Source organism: Stegodyphus dumicola, chromosome 3 (genome assembly GCF_044657685.1).
Source record: "Stegodyphus dumicola isolate Sdum_Otavi_A_Nest chromosome 3, ASM4465768v1".
In the NCBI taxonomy this organism is placed as follows: Eukaryota; Metazoa; Arthropoda; class Arachnida; order Araneae; family Eresidae; genus Stegodyphus; species Stegodyphus dumicola.
In genome coordinates, this window is record NC_140770.1 from 231222417 (window position 1) to 231238359 (window position 15943).

The window sequence follows — 15943 nt, forward strand, 5'->3', positions numbered from 1 at the left end:
TTTTTCAGTATCCACACAGGTTTATAGGTTCAAATGCCGTATTTCAAAATCAAAGTTATTTATGAAATAAAGCCTTACAAAATCTGATAAATCATTTGATAAGCATTTTTAAATCTAAATCTCTTACATTAAATTATTTCTGTCTTTTAAATTACATCCCATTATTTATATTTCAATTTAATTGATTAATGTGTTCGTACTAATATTTCAAAGTTCTTTGAAGTACTTTTTGTCTCCTGAAAATGCCAAGTATTTTCATAAAAAAATAAGCAGGCATACAGAATAATTCATTTAATATTTCATATAATCGCTTTTAACTTATTTAATGTCTAAATTTTCTACACAGAAATCCGCTGTCTAATTTTTAGTATCTTTTATCGGACGAAATTTTTCAAAGAGGAATGAATTAAAGGCCTGATTGAGCAAAACACATCTTTAAAGCTAAATGTATTCTAAGAAGTATAAAAGATGTCAACACGATTTTGCCCCCCCCCTTTAAATCAGTCATTTAAACTATTCAAACCGTTCAGGAAAAGGATAAACATTGCGAACATAAAAATCTGCCTTTTTTATATATACTTTAATAAAAAAATGTGTTCCTTCTTTTTATAAGAAAAGGAACGCATTTTCCTTTCTAAATTTTTGAAAGTCGCCAACGCTTAAAAAATGATAAACTACGCCAAGGTAGAAACCCGCCTTTTACAACTCAATGCGCATGCGTGGTTAATGTTGGTGCGAATAGCTTAAGCGTCTAATCGCACCGGTGGTGCGAATAGCATCGGCCGTTTTGGGCAGCTTGTAACTGCCTTCTCAAACTTTTGCACGAGTATGCCCAGACGAGGCATGCATAACTAAGAATTGTACGCAACATGGTTTTGTAAATGAGCAACTTATTATCAATAGATAGAACACTGTTTCGAGCAATTAAGGGGAAGAGTGAAGCTTTACTAGCTCGAAACTTCCTGAGAATATGTGTAACGTGTGGGTTCCATGTAAGAGATTTACTGAGGATCACCCCAAGATAAGGGACCTGCTTGACCCAGGGAATGTCCACAACATACATTTGCAGGTGAGTCGGGAAATTCTTCTTAGTAGTAAACAGTATGGCATGTGTCTTGTCGACATTCACTTTGACTTTCCATTTGGTCAGCCAAGTCTCTAGCGAGTGGATGTGGTGTTGTAGCTGTTGTATTGCTGAACTAACAAATGCACTTTGCGTAAGGATCGCTGTGTCGTCTGCATACATGGCTAGTGTTGTGTTGTGTGTAGTGGGGATGTCGTTCACGTAAATATTGAATAGGGTAGGGCCCAGAAGGGATCCTTGTGGAACACCAGCCCGTATAGGCCGGTTTGTGGATAATGAACCAGAAACATGAACGACAAAGTGTCTACCGGTTAGGTAGGATTTAATTATGTTTGTGATGTAGCCTGGTAGTCCCAGGTTGTGTAATTTGTATATGAGGGCATCCAGCCATACTCTATCGAAGGCTTTGGCGACATCTAAGAAAAGTCCACCAGTGACACGATGTTGTTGCATCCCACTGCTTATTAACTCAACAGCTCTGTAGAGTTGATGCGTTGTCGAGTGCTTACGCCTGAACCCAAACTGATAGGGTATGAGGATCTTCTGCTCATCCAGGAAGATGTTTAGTCTATGTAGAATAACTGCTTCCACGATTTTGCTAATTGAGCTTAGCAAACTGATTGCTCGGTAACTCTCAGGAGCAGTCGCAGGCTTGTTGGGCTTTAGCAGAGGGACAATCTTGGCAGTTTTCCAACAAGTTGAGAAGTATTGCCATCGTAGTATGATATTCACTAACTTGGTGAAGTAGAGTATAATCTTGACAGGGAAGTGCTTGATCATCTCATTTGTGACCCCGTCTACTCCAGGGCTCTTTCTTTTCGCAATTCGCATAATATAGAGACAGACCTCCGATGGCATGGCTGAGATAATGTTGTCTGTGCATGGCTGTGTTGTAAAATTGGAGTGGAAGTCAGCAATAAGCTGTTCAGTGTCTGAGTCTGAAATGTTGTTAATGCAGAACTGAGATTCCAGATGCTGAGCTAAAAGTTCTGCTTTCTCAGTTCCGGTGTAATGGGTCCGTTGAGGGCCGTGAAGGGGCGGAATGGCGTTATAGCATTTTTTGTACCTCTTCACTGCTTTCCATAAGGAGTTATCCTCTGCAGAAAGAGATCTGAGGTAGTTAGTCCACCGATCTTGTGAGAGTTTATTTGTAAGAAACTTGACCGCTTCGCACAGGCGATTGAAGTTCCTTTTATCATCACGGTGTCTGGTACGTTGATACGCTCGTCTTGCAGCATTTCTCTCTTTAATCAATAATCTGAGCTCTTGAGGCTTGTGTTTCATACCAGGTTTAACTTCAACTTGTGCTTTCGCATAAGCATTTTGTATATTTTCAGTGAGGTCCTTGACCAAACTATCAATGCCACTCCCCTTGTGTATCGTGGGTAAAGTGTACTGGGTGTTGGAGAGGGCTTTGGCAAAGACCTGCCAGTCTGTACGAAAGGCCCTGGTGTCTGATGTAGTATATCTGCTGAGGTCCAGAATAATCCTAACAGGATTGTGATCACTTGAAAGTTCGTCCAGTACGGAAATATCCAGTGGAAAACTGGTGTTCCGCAACAGGAAAAAATCAATAATTGCGGTGGACCCAGCAGCATACCGTGTTGGGGTACTTGGAACTGCCAATTTAAACCGTGCCGACGCGGCCAAGGAATAAATCAGTCTGTCTGTTGCATTAGAAGTGTAGCAGTTCCATGCGCGGTGTCTTGCGTTCAAGTCTCCACCAATAATAACATGTGTACCAAGTGCGAGTAGAATTTCAAGGTCTGCCTGAACGACAGCCACAGGTCTCATGGGAGGAATGTAGGTGGAGACAAAAGTGTATGGAGTGTTAGTGTCTGTTGTGGTGCAGATAGCTGTGGCCTCTACGGCTGAGAGCTGTGGAATGTTCACGTGATAATGGGGAATGCAGCGTTTGACAAGAAGTGCAGTGCCACCTCCACGTGGGCGAGGAGCGGTAGTACTTCTGTGCGACTTGTAGGTATAGTAATTTGCCACACACAATGGTATTTTAGGGTCAAGCTTGTGTTCTTGTAGGAAAAATAAGTCGGGACTGTGCTCACTTGCAAAATCCACCAATTCATTAATCTTACGGAAGAAACCATTTGCGTTCCAAGTAATAATACTTAAGTACCTATTGTTTACACTATACATAATTATTCAACATTGGAAAAAACACTGTCAAAAACATTAAATAATTTAAACAACTTATCGATTGAATGCTCCGCAGCCCGCAATTCAGGCATGGCTGCCGAGATTTTTTGAAAAACATTCATAACTGTGGTGCCTTTAAAAACATCACACACCTCTTTGATTATTTTGAGAAAGTCCATAAACATACCCGAACCAACAGTAGCATTAGCAGCACCACCACTGCTGACAGTCTGTTTATGCATATCAACATTAAAACTATTAACAGTATTTACAGATCTTTGAATGTCACCCTTGGCTACACTAGCATAACTGCGCCCGGAGGCAACAGCAGAATAACTCAAATTTGCATTAGAAGTACTAGGCATTTTAACACCATTATTTACATTTTCTGAGTTTGCACTCTTATTCACAGTTTTATTTCCGACTATGCGTCGGGGGAATTTCGGACATCCGCGATAATTGGCGGTGTGTCCTTCTTGCAGGCAATTGCAACAAATAGGAGAGTCTAATTTTTTAACATTACATTTATCAGTATGATGTACACTCGCACATTTCACACATCTTGGTTGTAGTTTGCAATTTTCACTACTGTGGTGGAAGTGTTGGCAGTTGTGACACTGCACAACATTTCCACGCACTTTATAAGGATGTATTTCAACAAAGAAACATAGCAGTTTTTTAACATCATAAATAGATTGTACCCCTGGTACATTCTCTAAATGAACCTGAAACAAAGGCATAGGAGCCTTAGATTTGGTTCTGTGCATTTGGGTAACTTTTCGAGGTTTATACTTTAAATTAACCAGCTCCTCAAAAATGTCATCTGAGGGGCAATCGATAGGTAAACCTCTTATAAATTAACCAGCTCCTCAAAAATGTCATCTGAGGAGCAATCGATAGGTAAACCTCTTATAACTATTTTGATGGGCCTATCCATCTTTCTGGTAATTAAATAATGATCTACACTTTTTTCATCCAAATATTTTGTTATCTGACGGTGATCATTTTTCGTTTTCGGAAAAACTTTTAAAAACTCGCCAGTAACTTTAGCTGCAAAGTCTAAATTAGTTTCAGCCCTAAATGTTTTAGAGAAATCCGAAAATTTAATTGGTGGCTTCACCATTATCGGTTTCACCTTCGGTTGTTGCATTTCAATAACCTCATTCTCTTCACTAACTTCCATATCATTATTAGTGGCAGTATTATCTGCATTAGGATTTTCACCTAGCTTATCAAATTTATTGCTAACATTAATTTCTGCATTAGCTTTGACTAATTTAGCAGGCCGAGCCGCAATACGCGGCTGTGTAAAGCCTTCTGAATCCTGAATTTCGCTCACACATCTTTTTCCTTTTTTCGAAGGCCGTTTAAGCAAAATTTTTGTTTTTTCTCCGCTAGGAGTTTGTGCAATTGCACCAGATTTATCACTAACATTTTTTACACTTGATATAGTATCATTACAGTTAACAGAATTAACAGTAGATATAACCTGCATCTTAGGGACATGCTTGACAGCATTCACATTCAACTTATCACAAGATAAATTTACAATACTAGGATTTTGGGCACTAAAAACGTCGCACTTACCCTGAAATAATAAAGCCAGTCTTTTGGCTATTCCACTCCTTTTTTGGTGCATATCCAGACGTTTTTGCTTATCCTCCTCACTGGATAATGTATTGAGATCATCTTCCGTTAACTGCTCATCTACATGAACTGCAACATTCAGAAGCAGAACTTTTTGAAGCGCGAGTTGATAATCCTCCGCATCGTAACAATCCTTGTTTAACAGCTGACTCCAACCTTTTCCTAACACCTTGTCTGCATACTCACATATCTCCTCGGGTAAACCAGAGAGATTTTCTTTACTAACGTTCACAACCTCGGGCGGAGGAAGCGGCGGGTAATCCTTCGGATCCATTGATGACACTCTTTATGTAAACATGATCTCCTGTTTTCAGTGGTTTTAACGGTCTTGCATTCCTATCATAATAACTTTTTTGTAAGGTTTGTCTCTTCAGTCAATGTTGTTTATGGTCTTCATATCGTTTAGCTTGAACAAAATTCTCTTTTATAGGCATAAATCCATTTACTTTTCTTCCAAACATCAATTCTGAAGGTGACTTAATTTCATCTGAAATAGGAGAGTTACGATATTCCAGTAATGCTAAATATGGATCCTTGTTGTCAACTACAGCTTTTTCTAACATTCGCTTGACAGTTTGAATATGTCTTTCAACCATTCCATTAGATTGTGGATAATTTGGATTTGAAGTTCTGGTTTCAAAATTCCATCTTCTTGCAAAATCTTTAAATTTTCTGCAATAATATTGTGGACCATTATCCGAATATACTATTTTCGGAATACCATGTCTTGCAAAAATTGATTTCAATTGCTTTATCACTGCTACACTTGACAAATCTTCCAAATGTCCAATTTCAACATATTTGCTAAAATAATCTATAACTATTAGATAATCCCTTCCTTGAAAGTAAAAGAGATCTGTTTCCAATACTTCCCACATGGACCATTAGGTATTTCTTTAGATATCATTGGTTCTTTAGTATTAGCTTTTTGTAAACTTAAACATGTTTGACAATTCAGTACCAAATCTTCAATTTCTTTCGACATTCCTGCCCAATATAATATTTCTCTTGCTTTGATCTTGCATTTTACTACTCCTAAATAACCATAATGAATTCTGTTTAAGATATCTTTTCGTAAACTTCTTGGTACAACAACACAGGAATTTTTAAATATTAATCCATTTGCTTCTGATAGTTCTTCTCTGAAGTTAAAATATGGTTTTGCCAGTTCTGAAACCATACATTTTTCATCTGGCCATCCAATTTTAATTAATTTTCTTAAAACTTGTAGTTCTTCATTTTTTTCTGTTTCCAGTTGAAAAATTTCCATTTTACCATTTAGTTTATATATATGTCGATAGCTATATAGTTTATATATATGTTATATATCCTATCGGCTGCGCCATGTGTTGTATTTTATATGTGTTGGGTACGTGCTCAGTGATGATTACAAGATGTACACAAACATCGTTTATTCTACATTACTCATCTACTATTCTATATTAAGACAGACAGACAGACAGACAAAGTAGAAAGATGTCTTGTTTTGCACCCGCTAAGTCTTTCTGCACCGATGGACGAAAAATTAAGCAAAAGCGAAAAATCAACCATAGGTGCGAAGGAAAGGTATATAGAAAGAGGGGCAATTTCGTATTTGAGGAGAGTAAAAAGGAACTTCGTACATTTTGTACGAGTTCAAAAGGCCAGAAAGAAAAGATGGGACAAAATAAAATTTAAAATAAATGGCCCAAAAATAATAGAGGGGGTAAAAGGGGGCCTATAAAAAGAAAAGGAAAAGAAGTAGAAAATATCCTAAAATACGATTGTGTCCATGAGTGTAGTTAAAAGGAGTTCGTTTGCAAAAATTAGTAAATAAATGAATTCCTACATGGTAATGTGTATGCCCTTATCTTGAGACCTAAGAAGAAAAGACATATATCATCACAGAGATGTACATAATATTTTAACTAAAGTAATATTAACTATTACCGTTCCCAAAAAATTCATGTATATTTCAGAAAAACAGTAATTAGCAAATTCATAAATCCATACACAGTGTGAGAGCATTTCAGCAAAAATAAATTATACAGTATGTTTTTCTTAACTATTAGTTAAATATAAAATTAATTTATTAAGTTAACCGTTGTAATTTATTATAGTACAAGTTTAACAAATTCCGTCACACTGTATTTATATTTGCTCATAATTCTAAGTATGAGACCTGAAAAAAAGTCGAGGATCTTAGTTACAAAAATCACAATCTATACTCATCGATGGTCAAGAGATCCCCATTTTTGCCTCTCAAGAAATTCCTAAGCACGAAAGGAGGGGCCTCCGAAGGGTATGAATTGCTGATAAGAACGGACTACTGATAAGAAATGTGGCGTCTCTATGGAATACTTACGAAGAAAATAACCACATCACTTGCTACTATTACTAACTACTGTATAATGCTAGAATCGTATGAAAATAATAAATAAAGAAATTTAATGGCACTTTAGTGATAGAGAATAAGATATTGTATAGAGAACATAATGTTACTTATCTGAATATTCCGTGCCAGGGTTTCTTTTGGATTTCTCGTGTTGATAGTGAACAGCGAACAAGTGAAGCAAACAATTTGAAGTTTCGAAGAAGCGATGCTTCCTTTTTCAATTTGATGGATGAGACATTGCATAGGAAAGATGCATTACACTTTTTTTAAGAGAGTTTAAAACATTTCTTGAAACACTTATTTAAAAATTTCGGAGCTATGTTTAGACACTGCCTCCAGCTTTCGTGATCGCAGCGCCCATAGCTGACAGGGTCCATAGATAATTTTTCACTATTCTATATTACAGTTATGATTAACCCTTTAACTGCTTAAGACGTGTTTAAACGTTTTTGGAATTTCTTTAAAAATGCTTAAGACTTCTTTACACGAATTTCAAATCGCACGAAAAATGCTTAAGACGTGTATACACGAAGCCCGAATTTCGCGAAGATTGCTTAAGACGTGTTTAGACGACGCGATCTGGTCTTCCTTCCCCTACCTTTCTGCAGGCGGCTGTCAGTTGAGACAAAGTTCTTAATAGGGTGTGAAGTCTCTTTGAAAAGAGCACTTTAGGAAAAAGTCCTTAGAGTGAAATATCTTTGTCAGACAGCAGGTATGTATTATCTGTATGCCGACTAAAAGTTTGCGAAAGAAGATAAATCGTTTTACAACTGTTTGCCTTGTGGTACTTTATACAAATGAAAGTCAAACAGGATCCGACGTTGTTATAGTACATTCCCGAATTTTAGTAGAAACAAGAACAAATAAGAATTGTAACGGAGGACGCCTTTATGCCTATATGTTATAGAATCAAATATTTTATTTTTGTATTGAAAAATGATTACAATTTCTGATTCGTCAGGAAAAAATATAAAATGTTGCAACCAGCTTTCTTGTTTGCCTTCGTATTTCAAATGCGCGTTATTATAATGGTATATTCTTCTTTTTACATTCTTAAATGTTAAAACTGTGCTGTCAGCATGCCTGTGTTTTGTACTCGTATGTGTGGCTCTATGCTCCGTAGAAATGGCGAACTGACATATAAAAATTATATGAATGTTGAAAGGAAGATATTCTACTCGAAACTTCAACTAAATGGAATAAATGAATACGCCGAAGGAATTTCTAGAAATATTTGTTTTAAAAATTTTATTATTAAGATTTTAAATACAAAATGTTTTGAAATCTAAAGGAAAAAATATGTAATCCTTGAAAAATGTTTGGAAAGAAATCTATCGATATAAAATCTCTTAAAATTAATGGAGTGTAAATTAATTAAAACAGTTAGTGTACGAAAGGGTTAGATATACTGCGCACAAAAAATTACAGTCAGAAGATCAATTATTTAAAGATATAAATTAATTACCTTAAAAGAATTTAAAATAAATTAACATCTGTCCAAATGTCAGTGCTAACAGCAATAGCACGAATGAAAGTTATGCTTTAAATTCCGAACTTAGCTCATCCGTCGGTACGCAATGATTGTGCCTTTGCGATTACTTTTCTTATAGATACTACAAAAGGCCGCCAACGAAGTAGCGGTAAAATCGTTGAATACTAATAGTTTGAAGCGGTTCAAATCCTGACGAATGGATTGCCTGCATACCAGTTTTAGCGAATGTTTGTTGCGCATGTTTAATGTGAATATGAGCCAATTTTAGTTAGCTTTTCATGATGACGTGCCTTGACTACGAGTCCTCGCTCGGGTTGTGTTTGGTTTGGCTTGTTAGATTATTAAGCACGTGAAGGCGATCTGTCTAAGGGGAGGTATGCTTTCGTGACAGATTTTCTAAGGGAAACAATCTCGCACTACAAAAAGTTAAAACCATAAAAACGCCCATGCAATCACCTTGTTCACGGGGATTTGAATGCAAGTCAAACTACCAGTATGTTAAGAGAAGCGATTCCAAGAATGTTTAATTATTTTATTTAGTTTGTCATAAGCTAAATAAAATAATTAAACATTCTTGAAATCTCTTCACATTACTGAAATGGCAATAACTTCGAATTATACTATGCTACCACTTTTCCTCTAATATGAAATTTTGAACATTTCCGTTATCGGACAGCCCACCAGCGACTGAGCGGAGTCTAACGGAACAACTGGTGGTTCTGTCCGGGGTTCGAATCCCGGCAAACGAGCTGGGTGTCAGGATGATATTCTTAGTTTTCCATATGTGTAACATGTATGCAAGGTAATTTCCGTTAGGCAGTCCTCGAACGAAGGCATCCTTCACCTTAGGCAAATAACCATCGAGTACTTTGCCATAATCAAATAAACCTTTATCCATAACATGCTTCAAATATTTTTATGTTGAAAAGTTCATGCGCCAAAGTTGGCCCCCGTTGAATGAAATATGTTGTTTATTTTTTCTTTGTTTTTTATAACAACAATGTTCTTGTTTTCAGAATCTGAATTATCAATAAAATTCTTTTAATAATATGCGATTCTATTTTGTTTTTTTGTTTAATGAAAAATTAATTTAAGCGACAAATCTCTTACATTTAGAAACATTTTCGATTTTCGAAACGAGTTGCTGTCAAAAGCGCATCTTCTCGTTGCTGCATACATTTATTTAAAGCAAACTGCTTGGCGCGTGTGCTTTTATATTTGAAAAGATTCAAAGAATTTTCAACAGGGAAATAAAGTTATTAATTTTACTGAATTTTGTGAATTCTTTGTGTTTTGAGGTAAAAGTCAAACCATCAGATATGTGATAACCTTAAAATAAGGGTATATATAATCAGGATTTTGCGGCCAGACATTCCCAGCGAAATACATTACAAAAAATTATCTATGTAGAATTAATGTATATTCTGTTTAGAATTTTAATTTATCAGTGTTATTACACATCAGTTTATCAGTGTAAGTTATATCGAGTTTTAGTTGTGTTCGATATAAGAATTTTATTTGGTTTATATAAATCCGATTCGTTTAATAATATTATATTTATTAAATACTATTTATTAGGTTTCCAAATCTGTCAAACGCAATCAATGGCCTCCTGGCTAAGATATCTGATTATCGCTATTTCGACTCATATTCGAACCCAAACAAACGAACTGGTTGAATTTTGTGATTTTCCCTATGTGTAACATGAACATGAGTACGTTTTACTTAGAAAGTCGTCCATGGAGACATTCATTCCCTTCGGCTGATAGATCTCGTTTCCTTTGCAATACTCAAAAAATCTAAAAATTTTTCAAAAACACTAACAGATGCATATAATAAAATAAAATTAAGTAAATGCATATGAGAAAATAAATTAAGTAAGTGCACATAAAAAAACTGAAGTAAATGTATATAACGAAAAAAATGAGGTAAAAACAAATTTTCAATAATTTTTCAATACAGTAGTTTTTAAATTGCTTGTTTTCAAATTTTATTTCATTTTTATGTATGTACTAATATACAGTGTATGTGTGCAAAAGTGTGCTTGTTCGGCATATCCATATATATTAATTAAATAAATCTGATTTGAAAATGCATGCACTAACGCGCTATTCTCATAATTTGAAAAACACTAAAATATTGTCTGAGAAAAATATTTATAAAGAAAATTAAATTTCGTCTCCTTACTCGGTGCTGTGTAAAAAATTTAAATAAGCTTATTAATTTTTTTCTTCTTTATTAAAAACAAATTAGTTTCTTTTCATCTATATATGAAAAATAACAAAATCTAGCTGTCAGAATGGAAATTCTTAAAAATATAAAACTCGTTTTTTTCGAACAAAAGTTTCTGAGAAATTTCTCTAGGTCAGCAGGTAGTAACAGGACCACTGACTGCTTTGTTTGAAAAACCCGATGAAGTGGATGATTTTACCCCCAAAAGGTTTTCTTTAACAAAGCAGATGCAGTGCTAATGGCTTTGCTGAGAAGCGTTCGTATTTGAATAGCTTGAAGCTTGAGTTGGAATACTTATTGTTTCCGAAGCAATCAGTCAGAAAGCAATAAAATTTGTTATAGATATTTCTCTCTCTCTGTGAGTTCTTGAAATCTTGGAATGGGTGAAAGTTTATTTTGTTTTACATATATAAGGAAACTGCATGTAAAGCAAAATAATTCAAGGCACCCATTGTATGTTAATCATTGTACGTCCCCTCAGCCCTTCGGTTGGGTATTAAGAAAAGAAATTCCTATACTGCTTTTGTATTACTTTTATAGTGAAAGATTTGAAAAAAATAGCTTCATATGAAAAGATTTTCTCCGATGAACGAATACAGCTGAAACATGTTTCTGTCTTCAAGTATATCCACAAAACATGAAATAGTATTGTACACTTTTGTATTCTATTGCATTTTTATATTACTTCGTGGTAAAGTTTTTGATTCTTAAATTTCTCTCTCTCTTTTCTTATAATACACAAGTACTCTTTCAAATATGGCTGACCTATGAACCTAAATTTTTATACTATAAAATTTTATATAAAAATTAGCCGTAATCATCGGACACAGCTTTGTGTATATTATATTCTTGAATACATGCCTGCAATTAATACTAAGAATACTATTGATAAAATTCGTGATATAATTAATAATGAAAATACTGTTTAAGCTAAAAACCGATTTGAAACTTTTTTTTCATTATAGGGTAACATGAGCCAAACAATTTTCGTTAGAAATATACAATTATGCTAACTTGACACATCAGATAGAAAATATTTTATCGTCATCATCGGCTACGATAAAAGATTTTTACGCTTAAGATTTTGGACCATCGAAACTAGTCCTGTGAAAATTTGAAAATATAACGCTGATTTTTGTTCTTTGACTTCGTGTGGCTTTTAAATGTACCGGGAAAATGGCTGAAGGGAACTCCAAACGTTAAATTAAAAAACTGCGTAGGATTTTACTCTGCAGAACAACTTCATAAAAAAAGTTATTACGTATAACAAAATTACAATGAAATAAGCAATATCCCTTAATACAAATATTAATTATCCTAATAAATTGTAGGGTTTATATTTATTTTAACTAACATTTATTTTAAGTTTAAACTATCTTTCCTGTCAAGCCTTACTTTCCCCTGGAACTGCCAATGCCAGAATATGTAAATTTGAGTAGAACGCGAAAGCATTCAAATTATTAGCGGAAGTAGTATGATTTAAATAGAAGGAAACGAGTTCGGTGAGAGTTATTCTTACTTAGCGAGCGCGGAGGTAGAAATCGAGAATTGAATAACCCCGCGTTGCGGCCTATGTGCTTGGCGGGAAGTAGTTGCAATTGTTCCAGTGAGCTTCAAGTCTGCTGAATTAGCAGCCGTATTGTAAAACGCGGTGAGTTAGTTATTTTAGAGAGCCTCGTAGTTAGAATATTGTCTTTACTTTCTTTTCAGGTTCTTATTTTTATTTTGACTGCCGAGTTGGCACCGTTTGTAAGCGTCAAGAGAACAACGCAATTGTAATTCATTACGTTGAATAAAAAGGGACTTAAACCCTTTACAAGACTCTGTGGTTTATACAAGCTTTCACAGTCACCCTTGGTTGCGTGCAAGTTGTAGGCGCGCAACGTTATATTGGCGCCCGAACACTTATCGAACTGAAATGGCCGAAAACTGGATGGAAGCCGCTGGACAACACCAAGAAATGACAACGCAGTTAGAAGGATTTGGATACCTGGTCCAGACTTTGAGAGCATCAATCAAGCCAAACGTCTATTTCGACGGAAAAAATTCGGTGTCCGTATTTTTAGAAGGTATAGAAAACCACTTTCAGCTCTATCCTGTGCCTGAAAGACAAAAAGTTGCTATTGCCACATCAGCACTAAGAGGACAGGCCGCGCTATGGTGGAAAAATATAGGCAAATTTCTTCTAGGTGAATTTGGAAGCCCGACGTATACATTTGAAAATTTCAAAAAATCGTTAGTAAAGGCCTTCCCCATAGTGAAAGATCGCGCACGGCTGGAAGCCGAGCTATATAGTTTCTATCAACGGGATACAGCACAATTGACGGACTTTATTTTATGAAAAATCAAACTAACGGATATGTTGTATGGGAAAAAACCCGATGCGGAGATAATTGAAATAATATTACCAAGATTGTTACCCGCTGTCCAAGACTACTTTGAAATTAGAAACCCAACCACATTGCAGGAACTTTTCGAATTGGCGGTGAAATTTCAAAATCGCAGAATAGCGGAAAGAGCGAGAGGGGAAACATATTCTCAAAGTACCAGAAGGAAGGAGGAAACCAGAAATGGAAATTGCTCATATGGGGGAAAGAACTATCAAGCTAACGCATCGAAACTCGAAGGTCAAGGCCCAAAAAGAAAATTTGAAAATAAGCATCCGCGTACCCAGAAGACACAGATTGAAAGGAAAGCTTTAAACGACTAGAGGGGCCTGTGAAAGGGAGGGTCCAGACCCCGGAAGTTTTAGAAAAACCCTCAAATAGACATCTAAATACAGTCATCGTAAAAAACTCACAGCTACCAATTATACAAGTCCTGGTTGGCGATGTACCAGTAGAAGCCCTCATCGATACAGGAGCAGAAGGAAATTTCATGAGTGAAAAGTTCTTCAAAAAGAATTTTTATAGGATACGACTCTTTAAAACCAGAAATACGGAAATTATAGCGGCGCAAGGAAAAACATGTCACTGCATCGGGAAAGTATCATTGAACTTACAGATAAAGGAGGAGGGTCTCAAAGTATTAATTTTTGTGGTGAAGGACCTCCAACACTCTCTTATTTTAGGTATGGACTTTTTAAGGGCCGCGAGGGCCAAATTAAATTTTCAAGATAGTTCCGTGGTGCTGGAGATGGACCAGAGGGTGGTGGAACCGGTGGAGACACCTGAATTGGACCTTAGCCATTTGAATGACCAGGAAAGTAAAGCAATACAGCAAGTGGTGAGTAATTTTTCTCATTTGTTTTCAGAAAAACCGGGAAACTGTCAGATCGTGACTCACAAGATTCAATTAAATGCCGAAAAACCTTGTAGGACTAAACCTTACCGCTATGACAAACAAAAAGACGTAATCATCGAAGAACATATTCAGGAGATTTTAAAGAATAAAATAATAACGCCCATAAATAGTGAATACGCGAGTCCAGTCGTACTATGTAGGAAAAAGAACGAGTTTACTCCTTCGGATAAAAGGGCTTGGAGGTTTGCTATCGATTATAGAAAACTAAATAGCATAACTAAATTCCCAGTTTACCCTTTGCCGGTTATAGACGAGATCATTAGACAGATCAAATTGACGAGATATATGTCTACTTTGGACTTAACGTCTGGCTACTATCAAATAGCTATGAGACCCGAAGATATACATAAAACCGCGTTTATAACAAAATCGGGCACTTATGCATTTTTACGCATGCCTTTTGGGTTGTGTGGGGCCCCATCAACATTCCAGAGAGCTATGGACATTGTTCTAAAGCCTGTCCTAGGAAAATCAACTTTAATTTATCTAGATGATATAATTATAACGAGTAGTACGTTGGAAGAACACATTAGGGACCTCGAACAAGTTTTTAAATTATTAAAAGAGGCCGGTCCTACAATTAACGCCTCAAAATGCAAGTTCGCAACTAAAGAACTTAAATATCTCGGTTATAAAATTTCACAAAAGGGTATAGAAACGCAAGATTCAAAAATAAAAGCTATTAAGAATTTCCCACCGCCCAACACCGCCAAGAAACTTTCGTCTTTCCTTGGACTATGTTCTTACTATCGATCTTTCATAAAAGATTTCGCTAATATTGTTGAACCACTCTTAGTAATCAAAAGAAAAAAGAGTAAATTTACGTGGACAGCGGAAGCGAACACAGCTTTTGAAAGATTAAAAGAAGCGCTTATTAATGCCCCTGTTTTAAAATTCCCTGAGGGGGATGAAAACCTGGAAATTGCGGCAGATGCATCAGACTATGCGGTGGGTGCGGTTCTTATGCAAAATAACCATCCGCTGGCATTTTTTAGTAAAACATTGAATCAAACACAAAGGAATTATACAGCTACAGAAAGAGAAACATTAACCGTATTAATGGCTGTACACAAATTTCAAGTTTATTTCGGCAAATCGCCAGTAACAGTCTTTTCGGATCATGCGGCTGTTGGTAGACTTTACTCGGGAAAAAACCTAACGCCCAGGTTAATAAGATGGGCTTTAAAACTCCAAGAATATAATATCACAATAAAATATAAACCGGGTAAGGAAAACAATGTAGCTGATGCACTTTCTCGTATAAAACTGGACGATGAAGGTAATGAACTTAAATGCGCTGTATTGACTTCAAAAATTTTAGATTCTAGAGATACGGTTATTACTGAACTGAAAGCTGATCCTGAATTTGGAAATATCTATGCTTATTTGAAAGACACCGAAAGCTTTGAGCACACAGATATCGATGCGATAAGAAATAGAGCAAAAAACTATGAAATAATAGATAATTTATTATTCTATACGAAAACAACGAACGAAAATCTTGAGTATAAGCCAGTCATCCCAGCCTCGCTTCGATTAAGCATTTTGAAGGAGTTGCACGAAAAAAAAACAGCGGGCCACCTCGGGGTCAGAAAGACTTTAAAAAGGGTACGCGAGGCGGTATATTTCCCGCAATTATACAAAATAGTAACAGTGT